The 23,135-nt window shown below is 39.1% G+C and overlaps 1 pseudogene across 1 annotated transcript; it reads left to right on the top strand.

Annotated features, from left to right (window-relative positions):
* Nucleotides 1-347: 347 nt before the first annotated feature.
* Nucleotides 348-23,135, top strand: LOC114268584 (dammarenediol II synthase-like; annotated as a pseudogene). Its single transcript, XR_014339491.1, has 18 exons — nucleotides 348-699; nucleotides 866-955; nucleotides 1,055-1,252; nucleotides 1,849-1,933; nucleotides 2,318-2,484; nucleotides 2,585-2,603; nucleotides 19,286-19,455; nucleotides 19,547-19,656; nucleotides 19,857-19,976; nucleotides 20,089-20,211; nucleotides 20,356-20,454; nucleotides 20,583-20,642; nucleotides 21,601-21,647; nucleotides 21,733-21,876; nucleotides 21,989-22,166; nucleotides 22,402-22,482; nucleotides 22,592-22,675; nucleotides 22,861-23,135. The product of XR_014339491.1 is annotated as a dammarenediol II synthase-like (transcript).

Here is a 23,135-nt window from a genome sequence, read left to right as displayed (position 1 = left end):
TACTGAAAGTTTTTTGCAATGTCAAATAATAGAATCCTGTAATTCATAAAGAAAATTGCTAAATTCATATCTGTATAATCTGTATCCAAAGACCTACCTTTCAGAACAGGGTGCCTAAAATTTAAATTGTGAATATTGAAATCTACCATATGAATTCTAATAAATATTTTTTTTTTACAAATTCTTATAGAACAGAGCTAATTAAACATTGTATTTGATCATTTGTGAAAAGCTCTAAATATAATATGATTCGAAAGTATGAAAAATAAAATTTTACAAAGTACCTTCGAAATTGTCATAAATGCAGAGGCCTAAAAAAGGAGTTGAGCACTTGAAGAAACGAGAAAATGTGGAAGCTCAAGATTGCAGAAGGTCGTGGATCATACTTGTTTAGTACCAACAATTATGTTGGTAGACAAATTTGGGAGTTTAACCCCGATGCAGGGTCGCCAGAAGAGCGAACAGCAGTTAAAGAAGCATGAGAAGAATATAAAAAGAAATGCAAAAAAGAACGAGCTCGGGCTCTACCCAGTTCTGATCTTTTGATGCGAATGCAGGTGAAAACATACAACCATAGCATGACCAAATAAATATATATCTCCAGCTAGCATAAGCACTTCATTCAACAAGTTCACAGTCATGTTTCTCACACATAAGAAAATCAAACAGTCAGGCCCAATGGTTTTTACGCCACCCCTAGTAAGCGTCTTGTCCAATTTTGCTGGGTTTTCAATTTCTATTAACAATTTTCATTTTGCAGAAAACACAACAAAACAATACCAAACGCACAATGTTTCACACGTACTTATGGAATTACTAGTCAAATTTTGACCCAACTGTTGGTAACGCAACATAACTAATGCAGATCATTATCCTACACATAAGTGGAGCAATTAATACTATCCTAACATGGGAACACAAAAAGGAATTGGTTCGCTATATCTATCTTCATCAAGTATGTATTACTCAAGATCCAAACACAACCTTAATGTTCAATATCAAAGTCATTAATGAACTATATATCTAAAATGTAGCAAATGTCTATATTATGGAGAACGATGATGGTGGGTGGGGATTTTACATAGAGGGCCATAGCACCATGATTGGCTCGGCACTTAACTACGTTGCTCTGCATTTGCTTGGAGAAGGGCCTGATGATGGAGAAGAAGGGGCAATGACAAAAGCTCGGCAATGGATACTTGATAATGGCAGTGCTACTGGAATACCCTCTTGGGGGAAGACTTATCTCTCGGTAAAATTAACAGAATCTCATTAGTAAAAGGAAAGTAACATTTGTCACCAGATATACATATAATCATTTTTTTTCACCTCCTACGTCGATCCATAAAATACCACGTAAATATAGGATTCATAATATTTAGAAATTGTTATATATCACCCATAAAATACCACGTAAATATAGGATTCATAATATTTAGAAATTGTTATATATCACCCAACAAAGTTACGTAACCAGAAAAAATACACAGAAAAGTCCACAAATCTTAGATATGTGGATCAGATTTATTATGGGTACCAATTTAAATCTAAAACACAGATTTTAACTTTACATTTTTTTTTCTGGGCACATAGTATTTCTATATATCACCAAATGGGTTTCACAGTTTTTTACCTACACCATGCTATATGTATACACATGGTATGTAAGATGCATGTGGGAAGTAAAAAATAATAGTGACATTTATCCAGTGATGTATAACCGTGGATATCACTGTCACTAAACTGATATCAGTCATTATTTTTAGATGTTGAACCCGAAAATCTAATTTGCACATGGTGATACAAAAAAGTGTAACTTTCCATTATTTTTTTCTCCGTTTTCTACAGGTGTTGGGAGTCTATGAATGGGCCAGATGCAACCCACTGCCCCCAGAATTCTGGCTTTTCCCTTCATTTTCACCTTGTCACCCAGGTGACTAAAAGGGAAATTTATTTCCTATATTTTATCATTTTGTATTCGTTGTTTTCAACAAAAGTTATAGGAGTATCCTTTACCTGAAGAAAATATGTAAAACATTCTACATTCTTGTACTTGAAACTCTCAATTTAATGACCTATTAAAAGGATCAAACCTAACATTTATACACTATCTAAGTCTAGCTCTCGTCTAGACAACTGTACTTGTTTTACTAATGATCACTAAACCAGTTACAAAGTTTCCACGTTACATAATCTACTAGGTTACTAATTAAGATTAGGTAGTTTAAATGACTGAATTTCGTGCTAGGCATCCAATGAATAAATTTTTATCTTCTTGTTCGGTCTAAGCCTAACTCTATTCTTTTGCAAAATTAAGCAAAAATGTGGTGCTACTGTCGCACGAATTACATGCCCATGTCATACTTGTATGGGAGAAAATATCATGGGCCGATCACCGATCTTGTCAAATCATTAAGACGAGAAATTCACCCAAAGCCATATGAGGAGATAAATTGGAATAAAGCGCGCCATGACTGCTGCAAGGTTAGGGAAATCTACTATTATTGCAATTATGATATGGAACTGCATTTTTGAACATGTTCAATCCTAATGAAGCCTATGTGTACTAAATTGTAAAATGCAGGAGGATCTCTACTATCATCATACCTGTTGGAAAAATGATTTAAATTTTGATGTTTCGGAAACTTTATGCTACTTATTTGGTGAACTAGATTATATAATTAGTGAGTCAAACCATTTTTAGGTGAATGGGAAATTGACTTCTAATTGAGGTTTATAAACATTAGACATGGTAAGGTCCTAGATAAGTTGGGTTTGGGTCAAGCCCATTACTTATTTTCATGGGCCCAAGCTATTTGAATTGATATTAGTTAGTTGGTAGAAAGTTTGAATTTTACATTCAAATTTCAACGGACATCAACGGACTGATTTTTCAAAGTTGCAGAGACCAGTCTTTCCGAAACAATGTTTCCATTGCCTATATTAGGCAGTCCTCCGTTCTGGTTATTTCGAAGAAAAATATAACTATTTTTCTAGATCTTCCTTTTCCTTCTCTATTCATCTTGCATATTCCATTTTTAGAGTTTAAGTTTGAGGGAGTATAAAGCACATATTCTGGTTCGCTATACAAACAAGGTTGCAGTGCTGCATCTGTTTGGGGTGATTGTTGAATCCTGGAGGCAGGACGTCCATTATTCTCAAGCACCTAGGAGAGGACGAATTTCTGTCTTAAAGACATAGTGTCCATACACTGGCCTCAATCACAAATTTGTTCTAAGTTTGATTTTCAAGAAAGTTGTAAGTTCTGTATTTTATTTATTATTCTGTTAAGGGAAAATCTACATGATCTGTTTCTGTTTATTATTCTGTCTGTATGTAATATCTGTTGTTAATATTCTGTAAATTACATATTCTCGGAGAGAAAGATATCCAACAAGTTTAAGACAGAAATTCTATACTTCGTTGGTTACTGTTTTACCGTTGTAATCCTATATAGATGGTCTTCGTTTTAAAAAAAAAAAAAAAACTAATTTACAGAATATAAAGGTAGTTTGTTTATTTATATTCCAGACAGAACAATAAAGCAGTCAGTGTGTTTATATTCCTGTTAGTATATGAGATCATATTGTGATAGGATTTTTTATTCTTTAGATTCATAAGTGCAGTAGCCGTTTTATTTTTTATAAAATTCTGGTTTGATCATTTACTAGTTTGACAGATATTCTGATTTGAATACAATTCTTGTGAATAATAAAATATTCATATTTTGCATTGTTTCTTGAATAATATATTTTATTCTTTATTTCATAAATGCACAAGTAGTTTATCACATGCCATGTGTGTTGAATAAGTTGTTTTTTAATATATGAGCAGTATGTTCAGTTTCTGGTTTAATGGTTTTCTATATTATTAGAATACTGTTTTATTTTGTTTGTTTCCTATATGAGCAGTATGTGGTTATCCATTTATTTGGATTCATGGAGCATGATCAGTTTAGTCTTTAGGAATTTTGGACATATTGTCTTTAGCATTTACTGTGTATTACAGTAAGTTTTCATTGTGTCTAATGCTCAACGGGTTGCCATTTATCATTTGAATTCTGTATTTTTATGTTCTGGTTTAAATTAGATTGTAATGTTTTTACACAGTATGACTCTTTGATTAATTGTTTTGTTTAGTCATGTTACTGTTGGTCATTATAATTTGATTAATTTGATAAGTGAATTCATTTGGTCAATTTGATTGATTCTCTTAAACAGTTTGTTTGTTTGATTTAGTTTATACTATTTATTTTGTTTGTTTCCAATAAAGATATATTCTAGATCTCCTTATGGTTAGTTAGTTGTTTATTTTCCTATAGAATATTTTGTTCTAGATTTTTGTTTAGATTATTTATTCTTTGGAAAATAATTTCTGTTTAATTTAATTTATTTTATTAATCAGAAAGATGGCAACTGAGGGTACTGTTATTCCTCCTAATCCCATTGTGCCTCCACCGGTGGTTTCTATACTCCAACTCTGACTCATGGCCCGGGTCATGGACATGTTCCAGTGAACCATGGGGAAAAACCTGAAAAATTCAGTGGTACCGATTTTAAAAGGTGGCAACAAAAAATGTTATTTTATTTAACCACCCTGAATTTGGCAAGGTTTTTACGAGAAGATGCGCCAACTCTAAAAGAAGATGAGAGTAATGCGCAAGTTGTCACTGCAGTAGATGCATGGAAACATACAGATTTTCTCTGTAGGAACTATATCCTCAATGGATTGGACAACACACTTTACAATGTGTATAGTCCTATCAAGACAGCAAAAACGTTGTGGGATTCCTTGGATCGCAAATACAAGACGGAAGATGCAGGAACAAAGAAATTTATTGTTGGTCGCTTCCTGGATTTTAAGATGGTGGATTCCAAGACGGTGATCAGTCAAGTCCAAGATCTAAAACTTATCTTGCATGAAATTCATGCAGAAGGTATGTCTCTGAGTGAATCTTTTCAGGTAGCAGCTATGATTGAAAAATTACCGCTGTCTTGGAAGGATTTCAAGAATTATTTAAAACACAAACGCAAAGAGATGTCACTGGAGGACTTGATTGTTCGGTTGAGGATTGAAGAAGACAACCGTGGGTCTGAAAAGAAAAATGGGCGTAATCTGATGGAGGCTAAGGCTAATGTGGTGGAACAGAAGCCTAAGCACAACAGTAAGAAGAGAAAGTATCCCGGTGAGAGTTCAAAACGTAGCTCTGGTTCAAAGACAAGTGAAATTCAAAACTTCACAGGCAAATGCTATGTGTGTAACAAGCAAGGACATCGTGCCAAAGATTGTTACAAGCGTCGGACTCAACGAACCATGAAAAAGAAACCTGCTCAAGCTAACATAACAGAGGAGGAAAATCTTTGTGCAATGATTTCGGGATTACATGTGTCCGGAATGGTGTCTGAAGTGAATTTGGTAAACAACCCCAAAACATGGTGGGTGGACACAGGTGCTACACGTCATATTTGCTCTGAGAAAAAGATGTTCTCCACATATCAATTGTCAGATAATGAGGAACAACTTTATATGGGCAATGCTTCTATAGCGATCCCGGGTTTACCCTTGTTGTACAATGATCCGGACATGTGTCCGTGAAGGTTGGTAGTTGTTTATTTCCTAGTTTGCATCCTCTTTACTTTGTATTTTGAGTTATGGGATGTGTTGGGCAGGTTTGTTACAGGTTGGTTGCGTTTGGGAGCCTAGTGTTGCTGCCCAGATTTTTGGTCCTTCGCTCGAGCGAGGAGTTTGTCGCTCGAGCGAGGAGTAGTGTTGCCCCGGTTCTGGACCTGAGAGTTGTAGTTTCTGGCTCGAGCGAGCTTTTCGTGGCTCGAGCGGTCTGGGTTTTTCTTCGCTCGATCGAGAACTTCTTGGCTCGAGCGAGAGTTTTCTGTGTCTGGTCGCTCGAGCGACCAATCCTTCGCTCGAGCGAGGGTGTTTTATATCAGCGGACAGCAGCGTCTAAAACATCACTTTTTCAGTCCTTTTCTTTGATTAAACCCTAAATCCGACACCCTCTCTCTCTAAACTTGCACTCTCTCTAAGGTTTGATCTCCCTAAGGTGTAAATCTAGCCTAGGGCCTTTGTTAAAAAGATAGAGGGCGTTGAGAGCTTCGATTTAATCTGAAAAAGTTTGGATTTGGAGCAAGTTGATCTTGGAGTCTTCATCTCCTTTGTGGCTTAAACTTCGAGGTAGGGATATCCTACTCCTCTCTATGGGTTTTGTCTTTAAATTTTGGTATTTTGAGATGTTGGGCTTGGTTTGGTAATTTTGTGAAAGTTTGGGGCTTTTGTGTAATTTTACAAAAGTTGGGGTTTTATTCATAATAAACCTAGATGCATGTTTAGCATGAAAAAAATGGAATGATTGCTGAATCATTGAAGAAAATGGGACCTAAGAGTTGAAATGGTAATTATGGAAAATGGTCTAATTGCATTGTTTAATTAATTGGGATAATTAATTGATGAGAAATGAGGAAATGAAATGTTGATTGAATATCCATTTGTGCATTTATTTTCTGTTTTAGAAATAACTGCTTTGGGCTATCGGTGGAGGATAGTCGTGATTGTTGTAGACAATGTATGTTGATTAGGCAAACTGAAACTAATCAATGGAATGTGTTATGGAACTTGACAGTTGCTAGAATACATTAATTGTTTGTATTGTGTGATTGTATATAGAACCAATGTGTTTATATACGTTATGTGTAGAGGAGGAGATAGGGGATGTACTCCGCGGTTTAGGGGAAGATAGGGGATGGACCTCTAAACCGGATAGGTATTTGGAGGAGATAGGGGATGTACTCCGTAGACAGAGCTCATATGCTTGTCTAGAGAAGTGAAGATAGAGCTCATATGCTTATCTTTGTGAAGTGAAGTGTGGATACAGCTTGTATGCTTATCTGTGGATATTGTTGATATACATATCTGTTGTAGAGTGTGGATACAGCTTGTATGCTTATCTGTGGATATTGTTGATATACATATCTGTTGAGAATGTGGATATAGCTTTTATGCTTATCTGAATGTGAGATATAGTTTTTATACATATCTGTGGAAATGATGATAGAGCTAGCATGCTTATCTGTTGAAAAAGGGAAAATGAAAGGTAATTGGGACTTGTAAGTCATTGACATAAATATGTAATTTATGTGATTGTATCAGTGTTGACCAACTATCAATTGCTAATGTTTTAGTCATTGTCCATGGTTGGTTTAGTGTATTTCTACTGGGCTGTGGCTCACCCTATATGGGAATATCATTTTCAGGTGCAGGAAGCATGCCACCTCCAAGGACATAGCTGGGAGGCTAGTGGCGGACATAGTTTTGTCGTTTTACTGTTGATGTATTACATGTAATTTCAAGCCAAGGGCTTAATGTGTAAACGAGTTAGAACTCTTTGTTGTAACCAAGTGTTAACTTGGAAAGCTGTAAGCCCGTAGGGCATTTTGTTATGAGGTTAACATGTAATACTTATGTCTTGGAATTCTAATGAATGAAAGGAATGCAGTTAGTTTAAATGTAAATGCATGTCTTACCTGATGGGTTTATTGTTATTATTTTGGGGGCGTTACAACTTGGTATCAGAGCGTACCGGGTTCGAATACTTTGGGTACGTGGGAAGTGATTAGGATCACAATGGGTTTGTCTCGCTTGATAGAGACGTAGATGTAGTACCATATGCTATGTGTTTATTTGATAACATGCTTATGTGACTATGTGGGTATGGGATTTAATTTCTAGGATGTTGATTGGATCCTTGAGTTTCTGGAAGTCTTGTTGGAAAAGCACTTGATCAATGTTGTTTCTAACCGGAACTCTAGTAACGTCTTGGGACTATCATTATCCGGAAATGAAATTCGTAAGTGCTTATGTGTTTATGTGCTTATGTGGAGTGAATTACAGTTGTCCATGCATTAGGACGTGAGTGATTAGTTTCGGCACACCTATGAATGTGCTAACGTTCTGTGTTGCCTTTATTAGGATGTCAGGACGAGGAAGAGGTGCTAGGCGTGGTAGACCTGCGAGGCAGGAAGTACCGTTACAGGGTGAGATTCCGGCAGTGCAGGAGGGAGTTGGGCAGGCCAATGTGGCCGAGCCAGTGGGTCAGCAGGCTATGGGTGCCTTGGCCAGAGAGATAGCAGGAGCTTTGGGTATTCTTAGAGCTGGGAATCAGGCAGCTGAGACAGGGCCTTCCTTCTTGAAGAGGGAGTTCTTTCGGTGTAATCCGGATGAGTTTATCGGGGATACTAAAGAGCCGCTTAAGGCAGATGAATGGCTCGAACAGACAACGAAGACGTTTGAGATGCTTGGCTTCGAGGACGGAGCACTGAAAGTGACCTTGGCATCCTTTCAACTGAAGGGAGATGCGGGTCAATGGTGGAAGTACGAGAAAGCTCGTGTTGGTGGTACTTGGGAGGCGTTTGTGAATGCTTTTCAGGAGAGGTTTTTATCAGCAGCAGCTAGGGAGAAGCTGAGGGATCAGTTTAGCCGGCTTAATCAGCAGGGCTTGTCAGTGGCCGAGTTTGAGGCTACTTTTACCAGTCTGTCTAGGTTTGCACCTGAACTGGTGGCGTCTGAGGAACGCCGTTGCTATGAGTTTGAGCGGAAGTTGAGGCGGGGCCTCAAGTTGAGAATTGGTGGGTCTTATATTCGAGAGTATAGACACCTAGTGGACGCTGCAGCTCATATGGAGCTTATGATGCAGGAGGAGGATGAGGGTCAGAGAGGCTCCAAGAGGAGCCAAGATAGTCAGAGTGATGGCAGGAGACAGAAGGGTTATAACCCTCAGCAGTCTCAGGGTGCAGTCTCTAGATCGACCTTTCCAGTGCCGAGTGTAGGCTCGGGGAGAGGCAGTCAGGGGGAATTCACTTGTTACAAGTGTGGCCAGCTGGGTCACAAGGTTTCAGTTTGCCCGCAGAAGGGTGGGGGTCAGAAAGCTGCTTCTTCTTCAGCTAGACCGCCGAGTCAGAGTTTGGGCAGGGGGCAGCTCTTGATTTGTTATCAGAGTGGACAACCTGGGCACATGAAGAGGTTTTGCCCACAGTTGAGTGCCACTTCGGGAGCGTCTGGTTCTAGGCAGACGCAGGGTTTTCAGCCAGCTCAGTCTGTGCAGGCCTCGAGGGCCAATCCGGGAGCTTCGTCATCCCAGTCTGTGCAGCAGTCTTTTGCTCCGAGAGGTGAGCAGGTAGACCAGGGGCCTACGGGGCGCGTGTATGCTGTTACCGCGCAGGATTTAGTACCAGCTCCATCAGTAGTGAGAGGTACTTTTTTATTTTGCAACTCGGTTGCTAATGTGTTGATAGACACGGGTGCATCTCATTCTTTTGTATCTGCTGCATTTGCATCTGTTTTGGAATTGGAGTTAGCACAGTTAGCATCTCCTATTTGTGTGGTATCGCCTTTGGGCGGTGAGTTGATTCTGAAACAGGGTGTTAGAGGATGTGATATAGAGGTCGCCGATTATAGGCTTCCTTTTCCGTTTGTTGTCATGCCCATGAAGGGTTTTGATGTTATTTTGGGTATGGACTGGTTATCGTCATACCGGGCTGTTATTGATTGCTACCGCCAGAGGGTCACGTTATGTACCTTGAGCGGGGAGTGGTTCCATTTCTTGGGAGACCGGGTTGGTAGTGTTTTGCCACCGGGGTATGATTCGCGAGGGCGAAGTGAGCTTAGTAGTCTACTTGCTAGCTTTGAGAGTGGTGAGAGTGGTGAGACCCAGCATGTATTGCCGAGGGTGGTTTGTGAGTATTCGGATGTCTTTCCCGAAGATCTTGTTAGTTTGCCACCTCACCGAGAGATAGAGTTCTCTATTGATTTAGTGCCTGGTACGGCACCGATTTCTATGGCACCTTACCGTTTTGCTCCAGCAGAGTTGGTTGAGTTGAAAGTTCAGCTCCAGGAATTGCTTGATAAGGGCTTTGTTCGCCCTAGTGTTTCACCGTGGGGAGCACCGGCCCTCTTTGTTAAAAAGAAAGATGGTGCCTTGAGATTGTGTATAGACTACCGGAAGTTGAATCGGGCTACGGTTAAGAATAAGTACCCTATGCCCCGTATAGATGATTTGTTTGACCAGTTGAAGGGTTCCCGTTGTTTCTCTAAGATAGACTTGAGATCGGGTTACCATCAGTTGAGGGTCAGGGAGGAAGATGTTCCTAAGACGGCATTCCGTACGCGGTATGGCCATTATGAGTTTTTGGTGATGCCATTTGGGCTTACCAATGCACCGGCAGTCTTTATGGACTTGATGAACCGGATTTTCCGGGAGTTCTTAGACCGCTTTGTGGTTGTTTTTGTGGACGATATCCTTATCTATTCGTCATCTAAGGAGGAGCACGAGGAACACTTGAGAGTGGTGCTTGAGTTACTTAGAGCCCATAGGCTGTATGCCAAGTTTGGGAAGTGTGAGTTCTGGCTGGGGGAAGTCAAGTTCTTAGGCCATGTGGTATCCGGGGAAGGGGTGTCTGTTGATACATCCAAGGTTGAGGCAGTGCAAGATTGGGCACAGCCTAAGAGTGTATTTGAGATCCGCAGTTTTCTGGGATTAGCTGGGTATTACCGTCGGTTTGTGAAGGATTTCTCCAGGTTAGCGTCACCGTTGACTAGGCTGACTCGGAAGGGAGTCAAGTTTGTGTGGAGTGAGACTTGTGAAAAGTCGTTCCAAGAGTTGAAAGTTAGATTGACCACCGCTCCGGTGTTGATTATTCCGGAGAGAGGGTTGGGTTATGCGGTTTATTGTGATGCCTCACGAGAGGGTTTGGGTTGTGTGTTGATGCAAGAGGGGAAAGTGGTAGCTTATGGCTCACGTCAGTTGAAAATACACGAGAAGAATTACCCCACACATGACCTAGAGTTAGCAGCTGTGATCTTTGCCTTGAAAATCTGGAGGCACTACCTTTATGGTGAGAGGTTCGAGGTATTCTCGGATCATAAGAGTTTGAAGTATCTGTTTACACAGAGAGACTTGAATCTGAGGCAGAGGAGGTGGATGGAATTCATCGAGGATTATGATTTTGAGTTGCATTATCATCCGGGAAAGGCCAATGTTGTGGCCGATGCCCTTAGTAGGAAGACCATTAGTGATGTAGCTTGTATAGCCATCCGGGAATGGGAGATGTTGGGAGCACTTGGCGAGTTTGATTTGCTACTGGGCGAATCTGTCGAGGCTGCGGCCTTGTTTTCTGTTGTTGCGCAGCCTACACTTATGATTAGAGTGTTAGAGGCACAGAGAGGTGACCTTGAGGTAGAATCCCTCCGAGAGAAGATCTCCAGTAGGAAAGTTGAGAAGGGTTTGACGGTGTGTCCCGACCTGAGTGTGAGATACCGAGACCGTTTGTTTGTACCGGAGGCTTGCCGTGAGGAAGTACTCCGAGAGTTTCACCATTCGCGCCTTGCGGTGCATCCGGGAGGTACTAAGATGTATCTGGATTTGGGTCGCCAGTTTTGGTGGCGGGGTATGAAGAGAGATGTGGCTGTTTTCGTATCGAAGTGCCTTACTTGCCAGCAAGTGAAGGCCGAGCATCAGAGGCCAGCGAGTTTGTTGCAACCCTTGCCTATTGCCGAGTGGAAGTGGGAGCATGTCACTATGGACTTCGTTGTAGGTCTTCCGAGGACTCAGCGGGGTAGTGATGCTATTTGGGTGGTTGTAGACCGGTTGACTAAGTCGGCGCACTTTATTCCTATGCGCGTAAGAGATTCGGTAGATCATCTTGCCGATTTGTATATTCGGGACGTAGTGAGATTGCACGGGGTCCCAGTGACGATTGTCTCAGATAGAGATCCTCGTTTTACTGCTAGGTTGTGGCAGAGTTTGCAGAGTGCCTTGGGCACTAAGTTGACCTTTAGTACGGCTTATCATCCTCAGACTGACGGGCAGTCCGAGCGTACTATTCAGATCCTCGAGGATATGCTTCGGGGTTGTGTCCTGGATTTCAGTGGGACGTGGGAGAGGCACTTGCCATTGGTAGAGTTTGCCTACAACAACAGTTTTCAGTCTAGCGTCGGTATGGCACCGTTTGAGGCCTTGTATGGCCGACCGTGTAGGTCTCCAGTGTGTTGGGCCGAGGTGGGTGATGCACCTTTGTTGGGTCCGGAGTTGGTTAGGGAGACGACGGAGAAAGTTGAGCTTATCCGTAGGAGGCTTGTTACAGCCCAGAGTCGACAAAAGAGTTATGCCGACCGTAGGAGGAGGCCTTTGGCGTTTGAGGTAGGTGATCATGTCTTTCTGAAGATATCACCTAGGCGAGGCCTGATGAGGTTTGGGAAGAGTGGGAAGTTATCCCCTCGGTTTATTGGTCCTTTTGAGATCCTTGAGAGGATAGGTGAGGTTGCTTATCGGTTAGCCTTACCGCCGCAGTTGTCCGGAGTACATGACGTGTTTCATGTGAGTATGCTTCGGAAGTATGAGCCAGATCCATCACATGTGCTGGATTGGACTGATTTAGAGGTAGATGAGGATGCCTCGTATGAGGAGAGACCGGTTCGGGTCTTGGATAGGCGGGATCAGGTCCTGCGTGGCAAGACCATTCCTTTGGTGAAAGTCTTGTGGAAACATCACGGAGTGGAGGAAGCCACTTGGGAACGTGAGTTGGAAGTCCGAGAGAAATATCCGGACTTGTTTGTTGATATGTAATCTTGTATTTAAATTTTACATTTTGTTGAACTTAAGAGCTTTTATATATGTCTTAAGTTGTGAAACATTGAAAATGTTTTGGTTATTGGAAGTATGTTTTGGAACTTGCCTCATATGGAAGTTGAATGTAACATTATAGGTGTTAAGTATATTGTTGACATTGGAAAGTTAGTGCATAATGTTAGTGCATGTTAATAATACATATGTTTGTGTTATGTCTCTTGTTTAAGGGATGGGATGACCAGTAATGGGTCGAATTGTTGAATGTTAAATTGTAACATTGTTTAAAATGGAGGAAAACCTGTTTTTGAAAACTTGTGCTTAATTTCGGGGGCGAAATTCTTTAAGGGGGGGAGGTTATAGCGATCCCGGGTTTACCCTTGTTGTACAATGATCCGGACATGTGTCCGTGAAGGTTGGTAGTTGTTTATTTCCTAGTTTGCATCCTCTTTACTTTGTATTTTGAGTTATGGGATGTGTTGGGCAGGTTTGTTACAGGTTGGTTGCGTTTGGGAGCATAGTGTTGCTGCCCAGATTTTTGGTCCTTCGCTCGAGCGAGGAGTTTGTCGCTCGAGCGAGGAGTAGTGTTGCCCCGGTTCTGGACCTGAGAGTTGTAGTTTCTGGCTCGAGCGAGCTTTTCGTGGCTCGAGCGGTCTGGGTTTTTCTTCGCTCGATCGAGAACTTCTTGGCTCGAGCGAGAGTTTTCTGTGTCTGGTCGCTCGAGCGACCAATCCTTCGCTCGAGCGAGGGTGTTTTATATCAGCGGACAGCAGCGTCTAAAACATCACTTTTTCAGTCCTTTTCTTTGATTAAACCCTAAATCCGACACCCTCTCTCTCTAAACTTGCACTCTCTCTAAGGTTTGATCTCCCTAAGGTGTAAATCTAGCCTAGGGCCTTTGTTAAAAAGATAGAGGGCGTTGAGAGCTTCGATTTAATCTGAAAAAGTTTGGATTTGGAGCAAGTTGATCTTGGAGTCTTCATCTCCTTTGTGGCTTAAACTTCGAGGTAGGGATATCCTACTCCTCTCTATGGGTTTTGTCTTTAAATTTTGGTATTTTGAGATGTTGGGCTTGGTTTGGTAATTTTGTGAAAGTTTGGGGCTTTTGTGTAATTTTACAAAAGTTGGGGTTTTATTCATAATAAACCTAGATGCATGTTTAGCATGAAAAAAATGGAATGATTGCTGAATCATTGAAGAAAATGGGACCTAAGAGTTGAAATGGTAATTATGGAAAATGGTCTAATTGCATTGTTTAATTAATTGGGATAATTAATTGATGAGAAATGAGGAAATGAAATGTTGATTGAATATCCATTTGTGCATTTATTTTCTGTTTTAGAAATAACTGCTTTGGGCTATCGGTGGAGGATAGTCGTGATTGTTGTAGACAATGTATGTTGATTAGGCAAACTGAAACTAATCAATGGAATGTGTTATGGAACTTGACAGTTGCTAGAATACATTAATTGTTTGTATTGTGTGATTGTATATAGAACCAATGTGTTTATATACGTTATGTGTAGAGGAGGAGATAGGGGATGTACTCCGCGGTTTAGGGGAAGATAGGGGATGGACCTCTAAACCGGATAGGTATTTGGAGGAGATAGGGGATGTACTCCGTAGACAGAGCTCATATGCTTGTCTAGAGAAGTGAAGATAGAGCTCATATGCTTATCTTTGTGAAGTGAAGTGTGGATACAGCTTGTATGCTTATCTGTGGATATTGTTGATATACATATCTGTTGTAGAGTGTGGATACAGCTTGTATGCTTATCTGTGGATATTGTTGATATACATATCTGTTGAGAATGTGGATATAGCTTTTATGCTTATCTGAATGTGAGATATAGTTTTTATACATATCTGTGGAAATGATGATAGAGCTAGCATGCTTATCTGTTGAAAAAGGGAAAATGAAAGGTAATTGGGACTTGTAAGTCATTGACATAAATATGTAATTTATGTGATTGTATCAGTGTTGACCAACTATCAATTGCTAATGTTTTAGTCATTGTCCATGGTTGGTTTAGTGTATTTCTACTGGGCTGTGGCTCACCCTATATGGGAATATCATTTTCAGGTGCAGGAAGCATGCCACCTCCAAGGACATAGCTGGGAGGCTAGTGGCGGACATAGTTTTGTCGTTTTACTGTTGATGTATTACATGTAATTTCAAGCCAAGGGCTTAATACGTAAACGAGTTAGAACTCTTTGTTGTAACCAAGTGTTAACTTGGAAAGCTGTAAGCCCGTAGGGCATTTTGTTATGAGGTTAACATGTAATACTTATGTCTTGGAATTCTAATGAATGAAAGGAATGCAGTTAGTTTAAATGTAAATGCATGTCTTACCTGATGGGTTTATTGTTATTATTTTGGGGGCGTTACAGCTTCTACCTCCAAGGTTGAAGGCAAATGACAAGTAGTACTCAAGATGACTTCAGGCAAAGAGCTTACTTTGAAAGAAGTGTTGCATGTACCAGAAATTCGGAAGAACCTGGTATCTGGATCATTGTTGAGCAAGAACGGATTTCGCCTTGTGTTTGAATCTGACAAATTTGTACTCACTAAAAATGGGATGTATGTGGGGAAAGGGTATTTGAGCGATGGGCTCTTTAAACTAAATGTAATGACAGTGGTTCCTATTTCTAATAAGAATGACACATCTTCTGCTTACTTTGTTGAGTCTTTATATAATTGGCATGGTAGATTAGGACATGTTAATTATGGTACCTTGCGTAGATTAATTAACTTAGAATATCTACCTAAATTTCATATTGATGCAAATCATAAGTGTGAAGTATGTGTTGAATCAAAATTGACTAAGGCATCTTTTAAGTCAATTGAAAGAAATACTGAACCTCTGGATCTAATCCATAGTGATATATGTGATTTGAAATTTGTTCAAACACGAGGAGGGAAAAAATATTTCATCACCTTTATTGATGATAGCACTCGGTACTGCTATGTATACTTGTTGCGAAGCAAAGATGAAGCCTTAGAAAAAATTCATAGAATTTAAGGCTGAGGTTGAGAATCAACTTGGCAAGGAAATCAAGGCTATAAGGAGTGACAGAGGTGGTGAATATGAAGCACCATTTGGTGACTTGTGTTCACAATTAGGAATAATACATCAAACCACTGCACCTTATACACCTCAGCAAAATGGAGTTGCTGAGCGGAAAAATCGTACTTTAAAAGAAATGATGAATGCCATGTTAATTAGTTCAGGGTTACCTCAGAACTTGTGGGGGGAAGCTATTCTTTCCGCTAATTATATTCTCAATAAAATTCCTCATAAGAAGTCTCATAAAGCACCCTATGAACTGTGGAAAGGTCGAAAGCCTTCCTACAAATACTTGAAAGTGTGGGGGTGTTTGGCTAAAGTGGCAGTACCAGAACCGAAAAAGGTTAAAATTGGACCTAAGACTGTTGATTGTATTTTCATAGGATATGCAAACAACAGCAGTGCCTATCGATTTTTGGTACATAAAAGTGAGAACACAGAGATTCATGTCAATACAATTATCGAGTCTAGGAATGCATCATTCTTTGAAAATGTGTTTCCTTGTAAATTGACTCAAGAGCCTAAAAGGACATATGATGCTGCTTTTGACAATGATCAAAGGCAAGTTGAGGAAAACCCAGAGGAAAAAATCGAGGAGGAACCCAGACGTAGTAAAAGAGCTAGGACAGAAAAATCATTCGGTCCTGATTTCTTAACATACTTACTGGAAGAAGAGCCTCGAACTTTCAAAGAAGCAATGTCTACTCCTGAAGCTCCTTCCTGGAAAGAAGCTATCAATAGTAAAATTGAATCAATCCTGGAAAATCATACATGGGAATTGGTGGATCTTCCACCAGGCTGTAAGCCTCTTGGTTACAAATGGATTTTTAAAAAGAAGATGAAGCCGGATGGTTCAATTGATAAATACAAGGCGAGACTTGTAGTTAAAGTTTACAGGCAAACTGAAGGAGTAGATTATTTTGATACTTACTCACCTGTAACAAGAATAATGTCTATTCGAATGTTAATAGCTATTGCAGCTTTGAATAATCTTGAGATCCATCAAATGGATGTTAAGACTGCATTCTTGAATGGCGATCTGAATGAGGAAATTTACATGGAACAACCAGAAGGGTTCGTGGTTCCAGGGCAAGAGAAAAAAATGTGCAAACTTGTGAAGTCTCTTTACGGTCTAAAACAAGCACCTAAACAATGGCATGAAAAATTTGACAATGTAATGATGTCAAATGGCTTTAAAATTAATGAATGTGATAAATGTGTTTATGTGAGAAACAAAGAAAAGGGATATGTCATTGTTTGCCTATATGTAGATGATATGCTCATCCTTGGTAGTAATAATGAAATGATCAAAGCTACCAAGAAAATGTTGAACTCTAAGTTTGACATGAAAGATATGGGAATAGCAGATGTTATACTTGGAATAAAAATTACAAAGACATCTGAAGGATATACCTTGTCTCAAGGACATTATGTTGATAAAATACTTGAGAAATTTAACAAGCATGACGATCGTCTCGCTAAGACCCCTATAGATGCTAATCTTCATTTGATGAAGAATATGGGTGAAGGTGTATCACAAGTAGAATACTCCCGGATCATCGGAAGTTTAATGTACCTCATGAACTGCACTCGTCCAGATTTAGCATATGCAGTTAGCAGATTAAGTAGGTATACAAGCAATCCAGGAACAAACCACTGGACAACAATAGTTAGGGTACTTAGATATCTAAAGTATACTCGAAACTATGGGCTGAACTATATGAGATATCCAGCAGTATTAGAAGGTTATAGTGATGCTAATTGGATCTCAGACACTAAAGACTCTAAGTCTACTAGTGGTTATGTCTTTACCCTGGGAAATGCAGCAGTCTCATGGAAGTCATCCAAACAGACATGCATTGCAAGGTCCACAATGGAGTCCAAATTTATTGCTTTAGATAAAGCAGGTGAAGAAGGAGAGTGGCTTCGTCAATTTCTAGAGGATATCCCAATGTGGCCAAAACCTGTGCCAGCCATTTGCATTCATTGCGATAGTCAAGCAGCAATGGCAAGAGTACAAAATAATATGTATAACGGTAAGTCTCGTCATATTCGACGTAGACATGATACTGTTAGGCAACTGCTCTCAAATGGAGTTATCTCCATTGAGTACATAAGGTCAAAAGATAATATCGCGGATCCGTTAACCAAAGGTTTGACCAGAGAGCAAGTTTTAAGATCATCGAGGGGAATGGGATTAAAGCCTTTTAACTAAAGAGTCGCCTTAATGGCAACCCAACCTAGTTGACTGGAGATCCCAAAATCTAGGTTCAAAGGGACAACCGAATTATGTGTGACTCGTTAGTATCACTAAGGGAAAATTTTCCTACCCTTTCCTATGATGACATAGTGATGTCTGCAGCGCTAATCAGGTTAAGCTTTGCTTTTAATGATATTCATATCTTCGAAATCCAGGTGGGGTATAGCAGAATACTCTTAATGAGAATCACCTATATGAGTGTGAACTGGGCCGGTTCTATGGGAATTGGAAAAAGGCTAATTCTCTAGAGCACTCAGGAAAACCAGGTATTGTCCAGGGCCAAAATGGGCACAACCGATAGAACCAGATTGTGTAAGGAAATAAAACTGTGTGACAGACTGTTGTCTCGGTTTACACCAATGGCAGAATAGTTCAAGACATCATGTTCACTAATCAGCCAGTAAACCTGATCGTCTTTCACACGGGAAGGTTCAAAGCCAAAAGCTACCTATCCTTTGCAGGATATTTTCAATTTTGTACTTTCTCAGGTTGCATGTTGTTGCATTTCCTTTTCGTCAATTTCATTCATGTGGGGGATTGTTGGAAAAATGATTTAAATTATGATGTTTCGGAAACTTTATGCTACTTATTTGGTGAACTAGATTATATAATTAGTGAGTCAAACCATTTTTAGGTGAATGGGAAATTGACTTCTAATTGAGGTTTATAAACATTAGACATGGTAAGGTCCTAGATAAGTTGGGTTTGGGTCAAGCCCATTACTTATTTTCATGGGCCCAAGCTATTTGAATTGATATTAGTTAGTTGGTAGAAAGTTTGAATTTTACATTCAAATTTCAACGGACATCAACGGACTGATTTTTCAAAGTTGCAGAGACCAGTCTTTTCGAAACAGTGTTTCCATTGCCTATATTAGGCAGTCCTCCATTCTGGTTATTTCGAAGAAAAATATAACTATTTTTTTAGATCTTCCTTTTCCTTCTCTATTCATCTTGCATATTCCATTTTTAGAGTTTAAGTTTGAGGGAGTATAAAGCACATATTCTGGTTCGCTATACAAACAAGGTTGCAGTGCTGCATCTGTTTGGGGTGATTGTTGAATCCTGGAGGCAGGACGTCCATTATTCTCAAGCACCTAGGAGAGGACGAATTTCTGTCTTAAAGACACAGTGTCCATACACTGGCCTCAATCACAAATTTGTTCTAAGTTTGATTTTCAAGAAAGTTGTAAGTTCTGTATTTTATTTATTATTCTGTTAAGGGAAAATCTACATGATCTGTTTCTGTTTATTATTCTGTCTGTATGTAATATCTGTTGTTAATATTCTGTAAATTACATATTCTCGGAGAGAAAGATATCCAACAATACCTTCATACAAGATCTCCTTTGGGATAGTCTTCATTATCTAAGTGAGCCGATCATGAACTGTTGGCCCTTCAACAAGATAAGAGAGAGAGCCATCCAAAAAATAGTCAAGTACATGTGTTATGGAGCAGAGAGTAGCAGATACATTACCATAGGATGTGTCGAAAAGGCGAGTAACACAAACAAAATCAAATGGGTTATCGGTTTCGAAACTCTTCGTATTGGAAGTGTGAAACAAGTCTAATATGTTCTTATTACAGAGTTTGCAAATGATGTGTTGGTGGGCAGAGAACCCTGCGATGAGTTCAAGCATCATCTTGCCCGAATTCCTGATTATTTGTGGCTTGCTGAAGATGGAATGAAAATGCCGGTTTATATCATAAAAACCTACAACTTACGATAATAGTTTCCTACTAAGACATAAGCAACCTCATCCCTATTTTCTAAGAGGTTTTTGTGAGTTGAACCTGCACCACTAGAAACGCAAATGACAAACCTTACAGTTACACCAAATCACCCTTTATAATTTGAAAGCAGGATATTTTTGTTAACTACTTTGTTGAATTGTAGAGTTTTGGCAGCCAATTATGGGACACTACTTTCGCCACTCAGGCAATTATAGCAAGTAATATGGCTGACGAATATGGGGATTCTCTCAAGAAGGCACATGTTTACATAAAAGAATCACAGGTTTCTTCTTATAAAAAAAAAAAAAAAAACATGATTTTTGTTTGTGCGCGCACAAAATGTATGCAACGACTTCATTTCACTCATTAACATTGTATGTTCTTCAAATTTGAAGATCCAAAACAATCCAGCTGGGGATTTTGAGAGCATGTATCGTTGCTTTACTAAAGGAGCATGGACTTTCTCTGATCAAGATCATGGTTGGGGAGTCTCGGACTGCATAGCTGAATCACTGAAGGTAATCTTGCTTTATGTTACAACTATATAACAATTCAATGGTAATTAGCAATTTGGGGTTGTAGACCCCACTTTAGCGGGAATCTCATGCATTGAGTTGTTCATTTTGAAGTTGTCATAACCAAATTTTCCCATTTGTTTGCAGTGTCTACTAACATTTTCGCAAATGCCTACTGAAATTGTAGGGGAAAAAGCTGACAATCAGAGTTTATATGATGCAGTGAATGTCCTTCTATTCTTACAGGTACAACATACATATTATATTTGATTTTTGACAATGAAGATCATTTTCAACTCTAATGCATAGAGGCAGGCACATGACTCAGACAACAATATATTATATTTTTTTTTTATACCTTTTTCTTCACGTAGAGTCCTGAAAGTGGTGGATTTGCTATTTGGGAGCCACCAGTTCCACTAATTTCTTTCCAGGTAAACACTTAGCATAGATTGTAAGAGCTTGTATCATTTTTACTTACCCTTTAAAATTTGGAAATCCACCAATGTATGAATAATTATTTAGAAAACTAGGAGACTGAACGACCTTCAGCACAATGTATTCAAAAAGTACTCCATGCTTATTCTGGTACACTTGCTAAGGTCCTATTTATAGTGGAGATACCATCAGATGGTTTGAGAACTAATCCCAATTAAATTATGAGCTTGAAACTGCCTCAAAATAAATCATTTGGGGGTTCCTCGCTCGAGCGCTTAACAAAGTGCATAATCAACTCCAACATCCCACTAGATAAACCAATTATTTGTGTGCACGTACTTTGAGACTTGACATAAATCAAAACCAAACAATTCAAGTACTTTTTGCATTGCAAGGCAATACATAGAATTAATTGAGACATGATGCTTTGACTATGTCTTTAAGCTTGGCTATGCTAGCTTGTACCTTTAGCAGCCTGGACCTGTATGTTGATATATCTTGCTTCTTTGAAATCAAATTAAATTTCCTAACTTGAATCCACTTGGACATCTAAAACTAAGTACAAAACAATTATAAATTAAATAGGTTTTGTCTAAGGGATTGATAAATCCAACTAGAATAGGATTCTAATACTAACAACGCGGAGTATCGTACATAGAGAATACACAAGTACTCCCTCAAGACTGGTTTAAGCCATAGTTTGACTCGAGTCACCTAGGGTATAATAACAAGGAGTCGGTAGCCCATGCCCCCAAACGCCACCCCAAAGAGAAGAATTCATCTCCTCGTGGTCACTAATCCACATGGGAGTAAGCCACCAACCACCAGGATACTACTCTGGTAATTTGTATCATTTTACACCCAAACAAGTCCTCTTCGTAGTTTACAGGAACCCGACTTTTTAACATTTAATATGAAACAATGATTTTTACTATCACATTTCTCTTTATGTAGATGTTGAATCCTTCAGAAGTTTTTGCTGACATTATGGTCGAGATAGAGTAAGTTTTAATTTAGTTCATTATCATTAAAATATTTTTCACACCATGGATAGCTTATATTAACCTTGGTCAATTGGTTGTCTACACATGTGGACTGCACCGCATATATAATCCATGCTCTATTGTTATTCAAACGTTTACGTCCAACGCATCGGGAGAAAGAAATCGAAATTTCAGTGGCAAAAGCAATAGGTTTCCTTGAGCGGAGACAGTGGCCCAATGGTTCTTGGTGAGCTAGTTTCACTTCTAAATATATATATATATATATATGTAGACATTAAAAAAAATTAAAAATGAAGAGTTGTGGCAATTGGAATTGATATGTTCAATGACATGAGCAGGTATGGCTATTGGGGAATTTGCTTCATCTATGGAACATTTTTTGTGCTGCAAGGGTTAGTTTTAGCCGGAAAGACTTATAGCAACAGCCAATCAGTTCGTAGAGGCATTGAATTTTTGCTTTCAATACAAAATGAAGAGGAAGGTTGGGAAGAGAGATTGGAATCATGCCCTTCTATGGTAACTTCCATAACTAAGTTTTGTGTTCAATTATAGACTTGTCTCTAACACCTAATTAAACTGTGTTGACAAGTTCGAATTCCAAACTGGGCACAACAATATATATATTAGAAAAAGAAAAAGAAAAATTCTACCCGACAATAATGTGAGAAATGATAGAACTATTCCAAATGCTCTGTTTTTTTTCCAAAGTTTTATGTTTTACTCATTTCGATGATTTTTATGCATGAAAAAGAAATATCAACCGCTGGAAGGAAACATAACAAATCTAGTACAAACATCATGGGCTATGTTGGGTCTTATTTATGGTGGACAGGTTAGTATCAATTTCGAGAGTTATATCATGAAGCATATAAGTTAGTTAACATACCTATATACAATTGTCTTATATTAAAGGTTTTTTTTATCTGTTTCTTATTAACTAGGCTGAGAGAGATCCAACACCTTTACATAGAGCAGCAAAGCTATTGATCAATGCATAGATGGAAGATGGTGATTTTCCACAGCAGGTAATTTACCTTGGAAATACTTATGTGTGACCCAAAATGGTTCATACATTTTGGAAGAAATGACACAATTGAGTCAATTGAGTTCACAAAGTTGTTAGTACTTTTAGAATTTATGGTTTTGTTATTTCAAAAAGTTATGTTCTTCAAAGATTACAACTTCCTAACCATGGAAATTATCCTCACAGGAAATCACCGGAGTCGTCATGAAGAATTATATGCAACATTATGCACAATACAGGAACATTTTCCCAATGTGGGCACTTGGAGAGTACTGCAAGCGTGTTAAATTCCAGATGGGAAAAAAGTAAAAATAAAATAAAATAAATAAGGATTAGTCTCTATGCATTAATTTGTTGCCCTAGTTTCTATCGTGATCTTAAGTTTGTCCAAGACATTTGACTAGCACAGCTTCCCTACTCTTTGTTTTGTCAAGTAATAGACTATGAAGTTGCTTTTGTAA

Source organism: Camellia sinensis, chromosome 9 (assembly GCF_055761805.1).
Source record: "Camellia sinensis isolate YWXY chromosome 9, ASM5576180v1, whole genome shotgun sequence".
Taxonomy (NCBI): domain Eukaryota; kingdom Viridiplantae; phylum Streptophyta; class Magnoliopsida; order Ericales; family Theaceae; genus Camellia; species Camellia sinensis.
The sequence above is the reverse complement of the archived record's forward strand: the minus strand, read 5'-3'. Positions and strand labels throughout refer to the sequence as shown.